This window comes from Dama dama, chromosome 33 (assembly GCF_033118175.1).
Source record: "Dama dama isolate Ldn47 chromosome 33, ASM3311817v1, whole genome shotgun sequence".
NCBI lineage: Eukaryota > Metazoa > Chordata > Mammalia > Artiodactyla > Cervidae > Dama > Dama dama.
In genome coordinates this window covers 55146878-55168991 of record NC_083713.1, presented here as the reverse complement: position 1 = coordinate 55168991, position 22114 = coordinate 55146878, and the positions used below count along the sequence as shown (strand labels likewise).

General features: G+C 37.1%; 1 protein-coding gene across 1 annotated transcript in view; it reads left to right on the top strand.

The window, feature by feature from the left end:
- Window positions 1-3566: 3566 nt before the first annotated feature.
- The window catches only part of ARHGAP15 (Rho GTPase activating protein 15), a 678501-nt gene continuing 659953 nt past the window's right edge, over window positions 3567-22114 (top strand). The window contains exon 1 of the mRNA XM_061135692.1: window positions 3567-3716. The gene's annotated coding sequence lies outside the window, so the exon portion shown is untranslated. The remainder of the gene's footprint in view (window positions 3717-22114) is intronic.

Genomic DNA, 22114 nt, shown 5'->3' with positions numbered 1-22114 from the left:
TAGCTTGTCATGTTTCTTAAAAATTCAACTGCAATATAAATGAGATTTTATTGAATCTATCTGTTGATTGACTTGGACAAATTGACGCATCTTCAGTGTTACTTTTCTCATTTATTCACGTAGTGTACTTTTATTTATCAATTCTTTCAGTCTCTTCAATATAGATTTAAATGTAGAGAACTTTGGAGAGATCGGACTTTAGCCTGAGTGCTAAGAATGATTTCTACCTGCTGAGTCTATCTTTCCTGTCCATGAAGAAGCAAAAAGAAACACAAGGGATGAAACTTGTCCACAGTATTATTTACTTGAGTTGTGTTGAATAAAATGTAGTTAGGAAATAGCATAGTATTTTAGAACAAAGACTGTGGGATCAGGGCTGTTGGTTCGACTCCTGGCTCTACTGCTTACTAAACTGTGCAACTACATAACCTCAGTTTCCTCATAAGAGAGAGAAAAAAAAAAAGAGTACAATAATATTGGCTAATTCATAAGGTTTCTGTGAGGATTAAATAAAAGGATAAATGTAAAAGGATTAGTACACTTCTTAGCTTAGAGCAAGTGGTCAAATATTAAACACTGGAAAGAGTGAACATATTGAGTCACAAGTGTTGAAGTCTAAACTAGAGTAAATACATCTCCTCAAGCCGTGAAACCCAGATACATCACTGCCTAAGTTACTCCCTTCCCATTTTATATAAAAAATCATGCTTTGTCTCTATTTAATGTCTACTTAATGCATGATGAAAAATAAACATTGAAAATTTATACCTTCAAGTAGATGTTTGTGTTTATTTCCCATAAGGATACATTGGTGTCTTATATTTTTTTTGTATTCCAGTATCTGATATTAGTACCTATGTAAAAGGAATGGTCTATATTCCTTGTTCTACATGTCTGAGCCTGACTTGGACTTGCTGTTTAGTCACTAAGTGGTGTCCAACTCTTTTGCAACCCCATGGACTACAGTCCACCAGGCTCCTCTGCCCATGTGATTTTCCAGGCAAGAAAACTGGAGTGGGTTGTCCTTTCCTTCTCCAGGGGATCTTCCTTACCAAGGGATCGAATCAATGTCTCCTGCACTGGCAGGCATATTCTTTATCACTGAATAACCAGGACTTGGACTTACAAAGGCTTAAATCAAGTAGGATGTACCAAATATTTTTATGCTTCTGGGGGGAAGCAGCATTTCCCAGCTCATGCTAGTCTCTGCCTATCTTTACTATGTACAAAATATTTAAATCTCTTTTTTTCTTTTTCCTTTTTTATTTTAAACTTTTTATTTTGTATTGGGGTATTGCCAATTAACAATGTTGTGATGGCTTCAGGTGGACAGAAAAGGGGCTCACCCATATATATACAAGTATCCATTCTCCCCCAAACCCCCCTTCCCATCCAGGCTGCCACATAACATTAAGCAGAATTCCATGTGCCATACAGTAGGTCCTTGCTGGTTATCCATTTTAAATAGAGGATTAAACTCCATTTACTTTTTGTTGGAGGAGGTAGCTGGGAGAATGTGACTTCCGGTTGAACCACAAACTGGACCAAGGCAATCAGAGGCTCCTCACCTCCTCCCCTGACCTGGAATGTATGTTCCTGCCACTGTTCCCATAGTGGGAGCCATTTTTAAGGACAGAGCCTGAGAGAGCAATGTGTTGTTGGGACTGTATGAACTATATGATTAACTGAACCCAGTTAAGTCCTCTATATAAAATTTTTTAAGATTCTGGGGGGAAAGTACAAAGATTTATTTGTCTTGCAACCACCCAAGACAATCCTTGTAATGTGAGCTCCCTTGCTTATTAAATCTGCCATCTACCAGTCTGGTAGGTGGTGCTAGAGATGAAGAACCTGCCTACCAATGCAGGAGAAATAAAGGGAAGTAGGTTTGATCCCTGGGTCAGGAAGATCCCCTGGAGGAGGGCATGACAATTCACTCCAATGTTCTTTCCTGGAGGATCCCATGGACAGAGGATCCTGGCAGGCGGTAGTCCACTGGGTCACAAAGAGCCGAACACAACTGAAGCTACTTAGCAGGCACACACCACTCTAGATTGCTCTGTCTCTTTCTTTGTTCTCTTCTTGCTCTCAATGTATTGGGCCTACTTTCAGATTTCACCTGGGAAGCTTTCGAGTATACCAATCAATAATTTTATTCTGGGAGATAGATATTTTTATTTGTATATTGTATTACAGAGACAAATAACCTGAATTCCAGAGAATTTAAGTGACTTGGCCAAGGTTAAATAAATAGCAGTGTCAGAACTGAAGCCTGAAATCCGATTTCCTCCCTTTCAGTATCATGTTGTTTCTATTTTCTCCACAACGTTGAGGCAAGTTGAGTACAAACTGTCAGGGCTCTAAAAACTTAAAAAGGTGCATCCTGGAACAAAAATTGACAGTAAGTTCTATGGTAGATCTGAAATATGATTTTTAAAATGAGAGTCCTAGAGAAATTCATTTGCAGGAACATGCCATGCTTATCTTTGGCCATAAATACCAAACATATTTTTAAAGATTTTCTTTATGTGTGCCAAACATTCCACGTTACTGAGAACTATTACACAGATTTTTCTAGTCTAATTGGTTTTATGACAAGAGATTCTGATTTAATTTTCTCAGATATTTGGAAGAAAAGCTTTCCTTTCGTGAAGATCCTACAAATCTCACAAAACCAGCCAAGCTTGGACATCCAGGAGTTTATTCTTAAAACTCTATGGTTCAATAAAAACACACGCCCTGTAGTCATTTTGAGCTTCCCACTCCCACCCCCAAATGTGTCTTGGATTGGTTAAAGTTTGACATAGATGGGCACACAGCAGCATGCCAAAAATGATACCCCTTGAATCCTTTATTCTTTCTTTTTAAGTCAGGCCACACAAAAAGTCATTCAGCCATATCAAAAGCCCCTCAGCAGATTTCAGAACCGCTTAGGAAACAGAGAATACACCAGAAAGAGAGCCACCACCAGAGCAAATGTCACAGCCTGCTCTAGATGAGTGCCTCTCACCGCCCCACCTCCAGGTGACCGCAGGGCCCCGGGCGGTATTCTCCCAAGTTCTAATGCAGGCTGTCCAAAGCCTCATGTACCTAGTAACGGAGCACCTCTGTTTGGGCCCCTCCGTGAGTCACACAGAAGCACCATCTCTGTCAATGCAGGTGGCCTCTTGGCTTCCTAAGCCAATAAACAGAGCCTTCCGAAGGCATACAGACCTGTTCCAGTCCACTGAGGAGAGCAGGCTTTAGGCTTAAAGCCCTTGCTAGAAGGCAGAGAAAGAGGAAGTGTCCCCAGGGCTTAGCAGGCTGCTCCTCCCCCTGCTAAAGTTTTAATTGCACATTTTGCCCCATTAAATCAGAACTGATGAAACCTTTACAACTGTGGGTTGTCTAAAAATTGAAAATCACCTTGGAAAACAACAATATCGTTGACTATAGAAGGCAATTTCTTCAAATCAAGTAATGATGTGATGTGTGTGGTTAACTGTATCTGCGCAGGAAGTGGTTTTATTTAAAAGTTTTTTCTGCTCACTCCACCCCGCCCCTCCACCGCCCCGCCTTTTATTTTTTTCCTCCAGTACTGAAATTAAGCAGCATCCAACCTAGGCCTACTCTTATGACATGTGACTTGACTTGACTGTTTTTCGTTTTTGTTGAAAGATTCATTAACAGTTAGAAGTTGATAAAAGTTCCAATAACAAGTCGGCACTGAGAGAAAGGTAAGTGAGTTTTACTTTGTATTAAACATGCAATTTAAAATTGAAAATATTTGGCAGAGTATCCTATGCTTCAGTAGCAACATACAAACCTTTCCAACAGAATTGTAATGTTTTCACTTGTGACTGAAACATCAATTTGTTTCCTTTAGTGTAGAGAAGAATATTGTTTTTTAAATTTGCAACAGTTAAATTATAAAGTTTCTAAAAGATATCACACTAAGCTTTTATAGGAAAATACTAAAAACAGAGTAAGGTATAGTTTTAGTTTCAAAGTGCTTCAAAAACTAACTATGAGAGAAAATGTGAGACTTTGTATCTTTGACTGCTTTATAAAAATGTGCACTCTTCATGATCTAGATAATAAAAAGGCATTTTGTAAAAATAACATCTGAATTGCATGCAGCGTGAAAGATAACTACTGTAAAGTATTGTATTAAAGTTAGCTGAGAAACCCTTGAAAAGGTGTAGTTTATTCAATCTGTAGTCTATTAAATGGCTATTAAAAAACAGGAAGCTTCCAAAATGCAAAAGAAAGTTCTCTAACACGACATTTGATTTTTTTCCTATAAATTTTATTTAAGATATAGGGTGAAATGAGGGCAAGTTTCTATTTCATAAGTAAAACTCTGCATTTAAAAGAGAAGTCACAGATGACTTCACAGAGGATTACTTCTGGGAAAGAGGCAAATTAGAAATATCCTTCTGTTATTTAGGTAATTATATAATTTTCTTTCTTTGAGATTTCCAAAACAATAACCTTAGAAATTAAAATAATTTGTTAATCATAAACTGAGAAGAACTTTTCTTTTATAGTGACTTCTTGCTTTTACAGAATGTCTTTGTGTGCTGTAACATGTAACATGTATGAAAATTATAGAAGTACTGCTAATCTCAGAGACAAATACCTAAAATAAATCTGAATGTAGATTTTTGAAGGAATTTTAATAAAAGCTCCAGATATGATACACTCTTCCACAATATCATTTTTATTGCGCTGTTGGATGGGGGACATGATGGCCCCACAAACTATCTTTTTATGTTATTAAAAAATGGTTACAGGGTTGATAAGTGGCAACAATTTTCTTTTCTTTTATTGTCTGCTATTGAAAGGCTCATATAAATGATTTTCGGTGTGGTCAATTTGGTAGGAAATTATTAGTTACACTAGTACACTCCATTTTAAGACCTCTTCAATTGTCAATACTGAAGCTAGCTACTTGTTGACTATTAAAATGATCTTGGAAAAAACAGAGATTAGGACTTGATGTTCAATACTTTTTTTATTGTTAGAGTATAAGAGAATTCTGCTAATATTTATTTGCTTTGATATTCTGATGAGCTTTTCAATTTACTGCATTTCCTCACAATGGAAAGTCTTATTTAAATTTGTCTTCAATATTATGGTTCTGAAACTACATCTATAGAAGCTTTATAATTCAGATAGTTTTGGTTGATATGTTATTACTTTATTTCATTTTACTATAAAAGAGCATCATATGAATAAACATAGGTAGTACTTACACGTTAGCAAGAATGAATATCTACATAAGCATTTGGTACTGAAAAGTCCACTACAGTTTTTTAAAAGCCAAATTCTTTTTTAAATGATTGTTTCTTGCAGAAACTGTTAAATTAAAATGCAAATATTTTATGGATTATGTGTAAAATTAAGAATTAATTAAACATACTTATTATGAAATTATAAAGAGCAACAAGTAGAGATGATAGACATGTAAACTAAGAGGCTCTCACAGTGTAGAAACCAGGTGTGTGTTATCTCTGGAATGTACAGATCAAATCTTAAGAGTAAATTACAAATGAGTTACTATAGGTTATTATAACTTTATGCATTTTAAGTAAATAAGAAAAAATTCTGGTGAAATAAAAACAAAGCAGAGGTTCTCATCTGGAAAGTCATTTTTTAAAGAAAAATATGCTCTTTCACTTGGGGCCAGGATTCAGCAAAATTCTGAAAGGAGACAGCCTCACCCTCCCCTTGATATTCCTTCTCTTATTCTTTTTAAAAGCTCTACCCCAGAGTGGCCTACTCTGTCCCTAACCTAAGGTCAACCATCCTTGGTACCTAGAGAAACAGACCATACTTTTTATTTTTTTTCCCTCCATCACACTCCCACTGTTGTTAAAAAATTGTACTCATCCTATTTTCCAGGAGTTAGGGCATCAGATGAAAAGAATCCATGCTCACAAGAGAAGACTCCAGAGCTTTGTTTCTTGTAACTTGTAATTCAGGACTCCCCTCCCTCTCAGTGGAATTTTAATAAGTTCTCTCAGCAGACAAGATCCAAGGGAACAGCTAAATGTTGAGGACTCGGTCTCAAGTGAGGAGACTAATGCCATGACAAATAGTTTGGGGGAAACATCTGGGGGGATAAAGAGTGTTTTGTTAACCATTCATCCTGTCTCTGGCAATTAAACTCAGAATATCCAGAGAATGTTTTACATGAAGGGTCCATCACAGAGATATGCCCATTTCATTAAGATATACCTAAAGAAATATATATGTTTCCTGCAGTGGATAAAAATTAATTGTACTATATTTTCAGGGTATTTTGCTATTCTCATACAACATTCTAATCCAATGTTTTACATATGTATTTTAAATATCATTTAATACACTGAGCACTTTGGGCACCGTATTTTTTGTACTGCAAGATAATGTTATGTAACTAAACTATAAAATGTACTTATAATTATTTTAAATTTCAGCTTATAGTAGATAAAATGCCTTTGTTTGCAAATGATAGGAAATAAGCTAAAATCACCCTAGGGAATAGAGGTAGGCACTGATTTGTATAACTGAAAATCCAAAGAGAGAAAAATCAGGCTGGACCCAGCCGCTCACACAGGATTACCAAGATCATTTTATTCATTCCTTAGCTCTTGTTCTCACTTTTCTATAAGCACTCTCTGGCAGAAGCTCATACTAAGTTGACCAAGAGGCTTCAGGTTTACATCTCACTGTTTCAGAAAACTTTGTACAAAAGAATGTCTTTCCTCCAACACCACAGCAAAGATACCTCAGATTAAGATCTGACTGAATAAGAGTGGGTCACGTGACCATGCTGAGCTGCTCACTGCCTTTGAGACTTAGATACCCTGAGTGACCAGGCCTGGGTGACTGGCTCGCTCTTGCATTGATGAGCCACCTTTCCCTGAAACACGTGGAGTCTCAGCTGAAAAGAGGGAGCTCCACACTGAGGAACTAAAATTCTTCCCTCAGAAGAAAGGGAACTTCATATCTTAGAGGTGAAAGCCATAGAAAATCATTACACAGCCACATAGGGTAACATTTAAAAGCATTACTTGGGGTTTCCCTGCCGGTCCAATGGCTAAGACTCTTGGCTCCCAATGCAGCGGCCTCAGATTAGATAGATCCCTAGTAAGGGAACTCGATCCTGCATGCTGCAACTAAGACCTGGAACAGCCCAGTAAATAAATATTTAAATAAGAACAAAAGCGCTACTTACTTAAACTTTCTAAGCTCTGTAGTCAGACAGAAACAATATCAGTTTAAGAGTAGGTCTAAATGAAGCAAATGTTTTAATTAAACTGAATTTTAAAATACTTTTAGACAGCCATTCCACGTATGTGCTTCCCAGGTGGCTCAGTGGAAATGAATCGCTGCAATGCAGGAGACGTGGGTTCGATCCCTGGGTGGGAAAGATCCCCTGGGAGGAAGCAATGGCAACCTACTCTAGTATTTGAGCTTGAAAAATCCCATGGACAAAGGAGCCTGGTGGGCCACAATCCATGAGGTCCCAGAGTCAGACACAACTGAGCCCCTGAGTACACACGCACTCCATGTATAAACCCTTGCCCCTCAATACTTATCTTCTAAAAGCTTATAATATAGTGTTGTTGTTTACTGGCTAAGTCGTCCCACTCTTGGCAACCCCAGTGAGTGTAGCCCACCAAGCTCCTCTGATCATGGAATTTCCCAGGCAAGAATACTGGAGTGGGTAGGCATTTCCTTCTTCACAAAATCTAGTAAAATCATTACATTAATAATTATAATGGCAACAAAATTTATCAAGTACCATAAAAAGACATAAGAAATGTTCTATTAGGATTCAGAACTTCATCGAACATTTTTGTCTTCCTGTTATACGCCAGGCAATAAACTAGCGAATTTTGCAGACGTATCATTTGCCATATTCTGTCAGAGAAATTAGGACAAAATTTTTGAATAAATATGTGTACACTAGTTCCCCCTTCTCCACAGTTTTGCTTTCCGCAGTGTCCACAATCAACCACAGTCCAAAACTACTGAAGACAAACTTCCAGAAATAATTCATATGTTTGACATTGCTCACCTTTCTGAAGTAGCTTGACGAAGTCTCTCCTTGTCCTGCTCCTGCGAATCGCCCGGAGTCGAGCGTTTCCGCTCTCACTCCTCCGCAGCCATCTTGCTTGTCAGATCCATGGTCTCCTGGGTCTGAAGTCTCGCGTTTGTTTAGGAGTCCCGCTTATTTCTCTTAATACTGGCCCCAAAGCGCGAGGGTAGTGCTGCTGGCCTGGTTGTTTGCACATGCCAATGAAAAGCCCTACGTGCTTTTGCCCTAAGTGAAAGGGTGCGAGAGAAAAAAAAAAAAAAAATGTCGAGGCTGCTGAGATTTACGGTAGGGACGAACCTGAATCTTCTATTCATGAAATTGTGAAGAAGGGAAATAAAATCCTGTGTGTTTTGCTGTTGCACCTCAAACTGCAATAGTTATGACCACAGTGCATGGTAAGTGCTTAATTAAGATGAAAAAGACATTAAATTTGTACAATAAAATAATTCGTGTGTGTGAGAGACCACTGTTCACGTAACTTTACAATATAATTGTTCTATTTTATTAGTAGTTGTTAATCTTTTCCTGTGACTAATTAACTAATTAAACTCTATCATAGGTTTGTATACTAAGAAAAAACATTGTCTATATAGGATTTGGTACCGCCTGCAGTTTTGGGTCGGAGAAGGCAATGGCACCCCACTCCAGTACTCTGGCCTGGAGAATCCCATGGACGGAGGAGCCTGGTGGGCTGCAGTCCATGGGGTCGCTAAGAGTCGGACACGACTGAGCGACTTCACTTTCACTTTTCACTTCCATGCACTGGAGAAGGAAATGGCAACCCACTCCAGTGTTCTTGCCTGGAGAATCCCGGGGATGGGGGAGCCTGGTGGGCTGCCGTCTATGGGGTCGCACAGAGTCGGACACGACTGAAGTGACTTAGCTGCAGCAGCAGTTTTGGGTAGCCGTTGTGGCTCTTGGAATGTATCCCCATGGATAAGGGAGTGCTACTGTGGTAGTTTCCAGAGAAAGTTAGAACTGGGGAGATAAGAAACATTCTAAGGGACAGGAAAGAAATGTGTCGAAGGATGAAAACATGGAGTAACAGAATTTCCAAGGCAGAGTGAGTTGTCTCCTGCTGTTAGCAACAAGTATACTAGTAAGAGATTGGGGCAGATAGTTTGAGATTCTAATAGAGTGAACCTGCTGAGCAGATCATGACTCTATAGGTAACTACAAGGTTGTTGAGCAGGGAAAATCCCTAATTGGATGGCCATAATTGCATCTGGGTGGGCTATGTATCTTCAGGATTTGTTTACTTCTTCCATAGGCCTTACTGTTGATGATATACTCTTTAGGGTGGTTTAGAGAAATGCTTGTCTTCTATGAAGAGGGGTTCTAATATAGGCTGTGCTTATAATGTTTTGTTTTTTCTTCTATATTGTGGTAATTTGATTGGTTGTTTTTAATTTTGAGAATAAGTGACACAGTGAAATGGTTTGAAAACAGAACCTAAATATAAACACTTTAGTGAAAATCTTTCTTATTTTCCTGCTTCTGTATACCTCTGTTTTTTCCCACCTTAACGCAACAAGTAACTACTTTTCATAATTTTTTAAAAATCCTTTTATAGTTTTTTTAATGCAGAAGCATATATGTATATACACACTTGTATGTGTGTAAATATCTTTGTTACATTAAAGGTAGTATGCTATATCTCTTCACTTTTTTCTTTCAGTAATATCTTGGAGCTATTTTAATTATAACGATAATAAACTGTCTAATTCTTTCTCTTGTATTCCACTGTGTGGCTATATTGTACTTAATCTAACCAGTCTCTTTCTTAAGAGAGTCATGAATGTTTTAAATTTTTTTTGCTGCTGCAAAGAGTGTTTTAATATAATTGCGTACATTTGAAAATATATCTATGAAATGAATTCCCAGAAATACTGTGTTTTTATAACCCAAGAGATAAAATGATATTGATAGTTATTGCCAAACTGTCCTTCATGTTAGTTGTAAGTTTTTGAACTTCTATCAGCACTTATTGAGAGTGCTGGCGGAGGTTTCCTAGCTTTTCTAACAGATTGTGTTACCAAACATTGCAGATTTCTCCAGTCCGCAGAAAACCATGTCCTTATATAGTTTTATGTAGCATTTCTGTTATGATTGAGGTAAGCTTGTTTTTTAAAAGGTTAGAGGTCTTGTTTTTGTTTTTACTAATAACAGAGTGTATCCTTTCTCAACTGTATAATTAAGGATCAAAATCTTAGTTAAGTTCAAGGCTAGAAAGATATTAAAGGAAGTAGGGAATTGAGGCTAGTATATATAAAATATTCTTCTTATAAAGCTTGAAAGAGGCAATAGCTAAAATGAGGATGAAATATGAGCGTTTAAGTGAAGGGGAAGAGAAAAGAAATGAAAATAAAGATTATATATATATATATATATATATATATATATATCTCCAGACATCCAACAAGATCTCAGAGGATATAGTACAGATGGGTGTAATCACTAGCTCAAATAGATAAGTTAACCTGAAACAGAAGGGAAAGCACTTTAATGAGCGTGTATGTAGATGAATTGGATGTAGAGAAGATGAAGTGAGGAGAGGAAGTTGAAGGAACACTTTCTCCATTGATTCTGTCTTCATTGAAGTTGCAGGAAAGCACATTTGATGAGAGAGAGTATTTAGAGGATGCCAAAGAATAGGCAGACTATCTTATTTTTAAAAAATCAGCCTTGTCAAAAACATACAACTGTGAATTTTAAAATTGATTCTTCTCTTTTGATGGGCATCAGCCCAATTCAATTCCATAAATAATTTTGAGCTCCAAGTACAGTGTATTATGCTAGGAATTATTGGGGATACAAAGAGTCAGTGTGCTATCTAGCCAGTGAAAACTTCTTAGGTAGCTTAGTGTATAAACATAAGAATTTAAATATAAATTCATAAATTTAAAGTCAATGCCTTAGAAATATTACAGAACATGCTATTGTCAGAGTCTCAGTGGTTGTGCTGTGCTGTTCTCAAATACTCAGTCATGTCTGCCTCATTGTGACTCCATGTACCATAGCCTATCAGGCTCCTCTATCCATGGGATTCTTCAGAATAAGAGTACTGAAGTGAGGTGCCATTTCCTCCTCCAGGGTATCTTTGCAACCCAGGGATCCACCTGCTTCAATTAAGTCTCCTGTGTTAGCCAGTTGATTCCTTACCATTAGCACCACCTGGGAAGCCCAAAGTTTCATTTTGCTAAACTCAGTGGCTATTTATATCTTCATGTTCACATATGAGTTGCATTTGACGCAACTGAACATTTCCTTCTCTCTTGAAATTCTCTCCTTATTTAAATTCTATGATATTTCTTTCTCCCAGTTTTTCTCCAAACTATTTGGATGCTCCTTTTCTGTCTCTTTGCTAGCTGTTCCGCGTTACCCAACCCTCTAAATTTTAAAATGTCCTGCACTTAATCTTCATATTTCTACTTTTTCAGTCCTAGCTATTGTCTTCTTAGTTTATTTCTATGCAATATTATATATTGCCATGGTCTTAAATACTACCTATATTCTAATTAGCTCTCAAGACCAAGCCTTTTGTTTTTTAGCACTAAAGCTGTAAATGCTATTGCCTACCTATCATCTCTGCTCGAATGTTTTAAGAGACAACAAAATGAGTATGTTCAAAAACTAAGCTCCTAATTACTCCCCATCTGCCCCCAACCCAACCTGCCTCTTCCTTATCTTCATTTATCTCATTTAATGACACGACCATTCATCTCTCTGTTCAGGATAGTAAATTAAGAATTATCCCCAATTTCATTCCTTCTCTGATACTCCCTATCCAAAACCAACATCCAGTTAATCAGCAATAAGCAGAACCTGCAAAATATTGATTCACCTCCCATAATCCTGTTTACTTTTCTCAGTGATGGCTCTTAAAAAGGTATATATATATATATATGTTCAGACTATTGGGTCCTTTTATTTTTTGTTTGTTTGTATACTGAATATTCCTCAAAACACCTGCTAACTGTATACACTAAAAAACGTGGCATTTAGATGACATCACAATTTTAAATAGAACCACACTTACTAATTCACTTCCTAGCTTCAAGTTAGAGATAAATCATGTGAAATATATGGAGCAATGTTGATTTGAACATTTTGAATGAACTCGAAAAGGTTGAAGAAATAGCAGCTAGTAGAATGTTCCTGTCAGGTTTTCTGACCATATAATGGTTTTGTTTGTTTGTTTTTGTTATATCATTAAGTATCATTTAAATAATTTATCATGTTGGGAGGGGGGATCAGGATGGGGAATACATGTAAATTCATGGCTGATTCATGTCAGTGTATGGCAGAAACCACTACAATAAAAAAATAAATAAAATAAAGCAAAACTATACTCACAAAAATAAATAAATAATTTATCATGTAATTTATCATTAAATGCTAAATGTAATTTAGCATTTTCTTGCCCATCTGAGGGCAAAAAATCTGTCTTGAAAACACTGGTGAAGAAAAAGATACAGAATAAAAGAAATTTATTAAATACACTTCTAATATGTTTTGTGTACAATATTTTTCAAATTGTTATTACTTACATAAACCCATTTTTAAAATCTATTCATGCATTTTTATATTTATAAATGTTGGTTGGGTATCTTGCTTTTATTTAACTGGTTTTCTCTTAGGAAGAATGAATTAAACTTTAAGCAAGAGGTAAATGTATATCAAGATATCCCAAATTTAATCACTTCTTAGCACTTCTACTGCTGTAGAGTTCTCCTGACTCATTTCTCTGAATCTACATTTCATGATAATCATTTTCTGAAGAGTAGCCAGAGTAACTAACTTTCTTAAGACTTAAATCATACAACTCTCCAACTAAAACATTCCAAATGATTTTCTATTGTACTTTAATTCAGTCTTTTTCCATGATTTTTGAGACGCTCTGCCTAATTACTCTGCCTTTGTTTGCTTAAATGGCATTTTGGACATGAGGAATCATTATTACATGTGAAGTCGTTTAGTGGCTTTACACAGAACTGAATGGTCTATGAAACTATTGACTTTGTCTGCCTCTTTACTACTGAATACTGAGAGCCGGGAAGAGTGGTAGGCATATAATAAACACTCAATAAATGTTTGGTTAGTGAAAGAATTAAATAATATGAAAGCTGAATTTGGGCTGTAGAGCCAGGGAAGGTTTTCTGGAGATTTGTGACTCCTCTTGGGTCTCACAAATAAGATAAACTTAGGGGAAAGGAAGCTAGAAACATATTTCAAACAATGACACTTTATGGATTCATTTTAAGTAGCGTGGCAGTGCTGAAGGTGGGATTGGAACATTGGATCCATTATATATTGTGGCGCTTTTCTGAAACTCCAAAACAAATAACCCTCCATCTGAGCACATATTGAATAAACTGATAAAAAACACCAACTACCTCTAAGCATTTAAATTTTAAGCTGTTTCTCTAAAACCATGGTGTTACATTGAATAATTTTACTTATTTTAGATTCATTTCCTAAACAATTAGAGAACTTTTGTTCTAGTCTCTGCTGATATAATGACAAGCTTGGAGTCATAATGAGATTTCTTTTTAAAATAGCTGTAAAAGGTAGAATGCTCAGGAAGTTGAGTGCTGTGTCAAGGGATTTTTTTTTTTTTTTAATTAATCTTTCTGCTTCAGTTAAGTTCATATTAGAACTTTAAGGGCTAGAAACTGAGCTGTGAGGCCCATATTAATCTTTTTCGCCTTTCTGCTACATGCACTGGGAAATCAAGTAGTCTTAGCCTCTACTCATATCTTGATGGTTCTCCTAAAGGAAGTAGAATGTAGGAGGAAAAAAATGAATGTTGATTTATCCCAGTGGTGTCTCCACACTGTGGTAGGTACCATGATGTTAGGCTAAACAAACAATATTCCTTTCTTGTCTGGATACTTGCAGTAGCATGAGGCACTCATTAATATAAATGATTATTAGAGTGGGATTATTAATAATAATCATTAGTGTTATGATTTATTCACTGTGTATTATGTATCAGGTGTTTTGAATACTTAATAGCATTTGAATCCTACAAAAGTCATGTAAGGGAGTTAGTATTCCCATTTTAAAGATAAGAAAGCTTAGGTTAAGTGGTTAAGTGCCCAAATTTATAGTGCTGTTTGGTAGGCTGAGTCATGATTTGTATGAAGATCCACATGATATAAAATTCTTGTTATTTTCCACTATTTCATGCTATAATTTCCAAGCCTGTTAGGTGTCAGCAGTTAAGCCATACTGAACCTCATTCAGGAGGCCCTATACTCTGAAACAGTTTAGAAGGATCCTACTGTTTCACGTCTAAAACTGTTTCATCTGTAAAAACCTGTCACTTATTCATATATATATACATGCACACATCTACTTTATGTAGAGATGTTATAAAATATGTGAGGAAGAAGACATTTTTTGCCTTAGTTTCCTGTTTCTCTTTTCTTATCTCCCCTGGACCCTATGTTTCCTTTCAGCCCTTAGATCCCACAAATTCTCTCCTAGAATCATGCTGTCCATTATGGTAGAAATTAGTCCTAGATGGCTCTTTAACATTCAGAATGCACTAATCTAAATTGAGTGTTAAATAAGCACCAGATTTTGAAGACAATAGAAACAAAGAATGTAAAATATCTCCTTAATATTTTTACTTTTTTATATGCTAAAATTATAAAATGATGACATAGTCAATTAAATAAAAAATATTATTTTAATGTGGTCACTTCTTTCATTTTCCTCATATAGTGTGGCTACCAGAAAATTTTAAATTACTCATGTTACTAGTGGATGGCACAGCTTTAGGCCATCTCTTCTCACAAGATTACTTGACACCTCTTATCCATTTTTATGATTTGAATGTAATCAATATGGTCCTTAAATTCTTATGTTTGGCTTTGGTCTCTTTCCCAGTATTGTTCCTGGTTCCGGTTGTCACTTGATACCTCCTCCCTAATGTCCAGTCCAGTCAGCAGTTCAAACTGAGTATATGCCTCATGTGAAAACCATAATCTCCCTGCAGAATCCCTATTCTCTTTCCAACTTCAGTTAAGATATCTTTGTTCTTCAAATCACCTAAAGAAGTAAGCTTGGGGTCTCCACCGACTCCTGTCCATACATCCAATCAATTACCATTGGCATTCATTTCCTCCTCTCTGTGTTCACTTATTGTCCTAGTTACTCATTTGGTTATCCTTTAAGTCTTGTCCAGACTACGGCAAAAAGGGTCTTACTTTCGTACTTCTATTTCTCTTACATCATTTGGCCTATGTAAAGTTTATTTTATGTCTTTATGGTGATGGTTGGGTTCAAGTTAATTAATACAAGTAAGAATGTCTATTGTCTATTTATAATCTATTTAGAGTTTTAAAAGTGACTTTGCATAAGTATTTTATGTAGTTATTCTAGCAAGCTAGTGGAAAAAGCAGAAGATTTAATAGAAGACAAGGAAGCTTGGAGAAATAGAAGTGTTTGAGGACAGGCTAAGGACATATTTCTCCCGAGTTCTGGTCCAGAACATTTTCATTTCCTATGGACATAGTAAAGATTACATATATATATATCTGTGTGTATATATATATATATACACATGTATATGTATATATATATTTTTAATGGAATATATTGCTTCGTAATTTGTGCTAGCTTCTACTGTACAGCGAAGTGAGTCAGTTACACGTGTACATATATCCACTCTCTTCTTAGGTTTCCTTCCCGTTTTGGTCATCACAGGTCAGGGCTATACAATGGGCTCTCACTGATTTTTTTTTTCACATAGTAGTGTACAAACGTCAGTCCCAGTCTCCCAATTTGTCATACCACCTCCGTCTCCCTTGGTAAGTCTGTTTGTTCTCTACATCTATGACTCTCTTCTAATGTGCAAATAAGTTCATCTATACCATTTTTCTAGATTCCACATCTGAGAGATCTTGTACAATATTTGTTTCTCTTTTTCTGACTTGTTTCACTCTGTATGACAGTCCCTAGGTCCATCCATGTCTCTGAATATGGCACAGTTTTGTTTCCTTTGTTTCCTATTATAATATTCTGTTGTGTGTGTGTATATATATATGTGTGTGTGCCACAAATTCTTTATCCATTCTTCTGTTGATGGACATTCAGGTTGCTACCACCTCTTGGCTGTTGTCAATAGTGCTCCAGTGAACATCAGAGTGCATGTATCCTTTTGAATTATGTCTTCCTCCTTATGTTTACCTAGGAGTCGAATTGCTGGATCATGTGGTCATATTTCTGATCATAAAGCCAAATAAATAATATCTGGTCGTCATGGCTTGGCTGCTCCCCTCCTCATACTTTTTACCACATAGCAAATTGTAATATAGGAGCTTCCCTGATAGCTCAGTTGGTAAAGAATCCACCTGCAATGCAGGAGACCTGAGTCTAGTCCCTGAATTGGGAAGATCCACTGGAAGAGGGATCCCCACTCCAATATTCTGGCCTGGAGAATTCCATGGACAGTTTAGTCCATGGTGTTGCAAAGAGTCATACATGACTGAGTGACTTTCACTCACTTCGCTCGTGGTAGTTCTATTTTTGCTTTTTTAAGGAACTTCTATATCATTCTGTGACGTGAAAATGAAAGTGTTAATCAATCAGTCATGTCCGACTCTTTCTGAGCAGTCTCCTCAGTCCACAGAATTTTCCAGGGAAGAATACCAGAGTGGGTTAACATTCCCTTCTCCAGGGTATCTTCCTGACCCAGGGATCAAAACCACATCTCCTGCATTACAGGCAGACTCTTTACCATCTGAGCCACAGGGAAGCCCAGTAATGGCTGTACAAATTTACATTTCCACCAACAGTGTAGGAGGGTTCCCTTTCCCCCACACCTTCTCCAGCATTTATTGTTTGTAGATTTTTTTTGATGATGGCCATTTAACCAATATGAGAGTTAATAAAGATAAAAGAGCATTGCCTGAGAAGTCAGAAAAAATAAAGTTAAATCTTGGGCTCCATCACTTGTTAGATAGTATATATGTTATTTTATACAAGTTACTTAATCTCTCTGAGCCAGAGGTTCCTGATTTATTGTTGTTCTTAAGTCGCTAAGTCATATCTGAATCTTTTATGACCCTATGCACTATATAGCCTGCCATGTTCCTCTGTCCACGGGATTTCCCAGGCAAAAATACTGGAGTGGGTTGCCATTTCCTTCGCCGGGGGATCTTCTTGACCCAGGGATTGAAACCACATCTTTTCCATTGACAGGTGGGGTTCTTTACTACTGAGCCATCAGGGAAGCCCTGATCTATAAAACAATGCTTTTTCTCACAAGATTTAAAAAAATAATAATGTACATAAGGAACTTTGCCTCGTTTGTGTCATAAAATACTGTTTTAGAAAGGTTTAATGTGAATAATAGTTGTAGTATAACTGTTCTATCAGATTGTCTTGAAACACATGATGACCATTTTCCCCTTCTTTATGATATAAAATCATGTCAGGATAATTTTGGTTTATTTCAACTCTAATTAGTCTGACAAGATTATGAAACTCGTCAAAAGCAATTTCTTGCTCTTAGTTTCATTTCCTCTATACAGCTGTGTGGGGGAGAAAGAAGGAGGCTCACTCTTTTCTTGTTTATTTACCAATTTTTGGTTGATATGGAAAATTTCCTTCGAGCAGTTCAAGATGTGTCCTAACCAAAAATACCCTTTAATTTTGAAAAATTAATATTCAGCACACAGAGCAGTTCAAAAAGTGGAAGGCGGCTACTGAGTCTTGGACCTAAAATTAAAATGAAGCAAAGACAAACTATAGAAACTAGGAGAGAGCAAAAAAAAAAAAAAGGTTTTTTTTCACTCACTTTTATATAATATCTGATTTTTGCCTTGGATTATAAAGTATCAATGTAGATTGTTCATGAAGCATGGGAGTCCTAGCAAAATACTCTTGGGGAAAAATAAGAAAAGATTTTGGAATGCCTAAGGTCTAAGGTGCTGATCCAGTGAGCAAAGTCTTTTTCTGTTTTTATTCTGTTTTGTTTTCCCCTTGAGGAAACCTGATGAAGATTTCGTGTATGAAGGTAGACTGAATATACCAATCTCAGTCCTAATTCTGAAAGCACTTGGTATTAGGCCATCCATTAAATGACAGAAGGTGTGGCAGTGGGAAGTGCCTGACAAAATAATTGGGAGATAAGTGGCTGTGGGGTTGTCCCTGGAGAATTAGCTACTTTCTACAGGCCAGAGAGCTTTAGGTTAGAAGTCTGGCTCTAAGAAAGGGGATTAACAAGTTTACCATAGTTGCAGGGTGGGAAATCAGTTTGAGAGGAAAACCAGAAACTAGTCAGCATGGCAGATGGGTAGAGAGTATGTCTTGAGTCATGAATGAAGCCAAGGTGAGATGCAGTAGGTATTCTGACTTTCCCTGACCATGGTGCACTGATCCCAGGTCCATTTGACAGCTTTTGATGTGGAAAAGTAGGAAAGAAGCATGAAATCCAGTAATACTTGGGACTGAGAATCATGACCATTCTAATATGGTGGCCAACTTGCTCTTGTTGCAAGTGCTTATTTTAATACTGGAAAAATTAGAGACAAAGAATTTCAGACAGGCACCAAACATTCTTGGTCCAGTACAGAGTATCAACACTGAAAAAAATACAGCATTTGACTTTAAGGAGTCCACAGTCAATTTGGCAGGAGGGACAACTAACTCAAGTAGAGAAGAGAGAACAAAAAAGTCAGGATATGATTATCTGCCAAAATATAATAGAAACAATAAAGGAGGTCAGAACAGAGAGGGGGAAAAAGAACTTGCTCGGCAATAGCAAAGAGCATAGCACAATATCCTACTCTTGGTAATTTCAGGTCATGTTGAAAAAATTGTACAAATAAATGAAATAATGTTAATCTCCAGTGAATTTCTTTCTAAAGTTGAGATACAAATGCAGTCTCTTGGTTTTGTTCTCCATTTTCAATCCTACCAGCTTGGATTTTAAACTAATAAGATATTGAAAATGATACCAGTTCAATATGCAGCAGAAACTCTGCTCAACCCACAAATCGGAGAAGCAAAACTTCTAGAGGTGATTGACTCCTGGGGTCACAGTCACAGATATCCCCGGGTCAGTCAGGTTATCTATGCAAATCAAGGGGGAAGGGAGAGAAAGCCTGATTCAGAGAGAACTTGTTCTATTTACAAGATGCTGAATCTACACATCTCCACCTGATAGTTCTCATGCATACCTTAACCAGTTCTTCACATCTCATCATTTTTTAAGAGGAGACACACAAATACAGACTTTTTTTAGAAAAAGTAAAAATTATCATGTTTCAATTGGAAGCTGATTCAAAATTCTCCAAAACATTGTTCAGGCCCAACAACATATGTCTGTGGGTTGAATTTGGTTGGCAGTCTGCCGGTTTTCCACCTCTTCTTGAATTTATAGCTGCTCCTAAGAAAGCAGGAGCAGGGTGTAATGATTAGAGAGAACTAGAATCCTCCAAGTAACTTCTGTGCACACAATGAATCCTAATAAATGGCTGGAGACTGACTAGCACATTTACTTTATGAAAAAACCTCCGTTTATGTATAACCTTTTCATTTAGGTCCTTTTGTTTGTCTGCCTTTCACAACTAGGCTCATTTTCCTTACTTGGAAGAACAAACTCTTCTGCTGCCAGCCCTCCTCAAAGCATTGTTTTAACTATTAAAATGTCTCCAAAATTTAACTTTCCTAAGTAATAGCAAATATAATAATCTTTAGTTTCCCTGATTTTCACAAAATCATAAAATATCGAATACAGATCAGAACATCTATACTTGTAAAGGATGAATTGTCAGAGGGCAAAGAAAAGAGAGTTTTGGTTTTGTATACCTTAGGTGGCAATAATAATAGTAACAACAATTTAAACATGTGCACACATGCATACACACACATATATGTGTGAAATTCTTAGTACATAGGATGAGGAAATGTAGTTGTATAACCCATCATATGTGTTATCTCTTAATAGATGATTATCTCTTTTCCCCATCATATGTGTTATATATATGTAACCCATCATATGTGTTGTATAACCCATCATATGTGTTATCTCTTAATAGATGATTATCTCTTTTTCCAGAAGTAGTCATGAAAATGGATATAATGATATAGGAGGACACAGAGAAAAAGAACTACCGTTCAATAATTTTTAAATTAAATAGGTCATCTGATAGACATTTTAAAATTCTATCATTTATGAATTCCTTTTTCACTTCAAGATGTCCAAGCCAAAATCCTATATTTTGCTTTATGAGGGGTCTAAATTAAGACAGAAATTTGGCTAAATTACTTCAAATTACAGTAACAGTTAGTTGGAACCTAGTTTGATAATTCATATAACTATCTTTTCTAACTCCTACTTCCTGAGGAGAGGCCTCTGAAATCTACTTTGAAGAAAGACAAGCAAAACAGGACTTATTTAAGTGGGAAAATATCCCCTAAACAAATCCTGGGTTGAGGTTCCTAATAATGCCCCTGAAGCTCTTCAAGCAATTATAGCAGCATCAGTTCAGTTCAGTCGCTCAGTCGTGTCCAACTCTTTGCAACCCCATGAATCGCAGCACACCAGGCCTCCCTGTCAATCACCAACTCTTGGAGTTTACTCAAACTCGTGCCCATCGAGTTGGTAATGCCATCCAACCATCTCATCCTCTGTCATCCCCTTCTCCTCCTGCCCCCAATCCCTCCCAGCATCAGGGTCTTTTCCAATGAGTCAACTCTTTGCATGAGGTGGCCAAAGTATTGGAGTTTCAGCTTTAGCATCAGTCCTTCCAATGAACACCCAGAACTGATCTCCTTTAGGATGGACTGGTTGGATCTCCTTGCCATCCAAGGGATTCTCAAGAGTCTTCCCCAACACCACAGTTCAAAAACATCAATTTTTCGGCGCTCAGCTTTCTTCACAGTCCAACTCTCACATCCATACATGACCACTGGAAAAACCATAGCCTTGACTAGACGGACCTTTGTTGGCAAAGTAATGTCTCTGCTTTTTAATATGCTATCTAGGTTTGTCATAACTTTCTTTCCAAGGAGTAAGCATCTTTTAATTTCATGGCTGCAATCACCATCTGCAGTGATTTGGGAGCCCAGAAAAATAAAGTCTGACACTGCTTCCACTGTTTCCCCATCTATGTGCCATGAAGTGATGGGACCAGATGCCATGATCTTAGTTTTCTGAATGTTGAGCTTTAAGCCAACTTTTTCACTGTCCTCTTCCACTTTCATCAAGAGGCTGTTTAGTTCTTCTTCACTTTCTGCCATAAGGGTGGTGTCATCTGCATATCTGAGGTTATTGATATTTCTCCCGGCAATCTTGATTCCAGCTTGTGCTTCTTCCAGCCCTGCATTTCTCATGATGTACCCTGCATATAAGTTAAATAAGCAGGGTGACAATATATAGCCTTGACGTATTCCTTTTCCTATTTGGAACCAGTCTGTTGGTCCATGTCCAGTTCTAACTGTTGCTTCCTGACCTGCATACAGGTTTCTCAAGAGGTGGGTCAGGTGGTCTGGTATTCCCATCTATCAGAACTTTCCACAGTTTAATGTGATCCACACAGTCAAAGGCTTTGATGTAGTCAATAAAGTGGAAATAGATGTTTTTCTGTAACTATCTTGCTTTTTCAATAATTCAGCTGATGTTGGCAATTTGATCTCTGGTTCCTCTGCCTTTTCTAAAACCAGCTTGAGCATCTGGAAGTTCACAGTTCACGTATTGCTGAAGCCTGGCTTGGAGAATTTTGAGCATTACTTTACTAGCGTGTGAGATGAATGTAATTGTGCAGTAGTTTGAGCATTCTTTGGGATTGCCTTTCTTAGGGATTGAAATGAAAACTCACCTTTTCCAGTCCTGTGGCCACTGCTGAGTTTTCCAAATTTGCTGGCATATTGAGTGCAGTACTTTCACATCATAATCTTTCAGGATTTGAAATAGCTCAACTGGAATTCTATCACATCCACTAGCTTTGTTTGTAGTGATGCTTTCTAAGGCCCACTTGACTTCACATTCCAGGATGTCTGGCTCTAGGTGAGTGATCACACCAT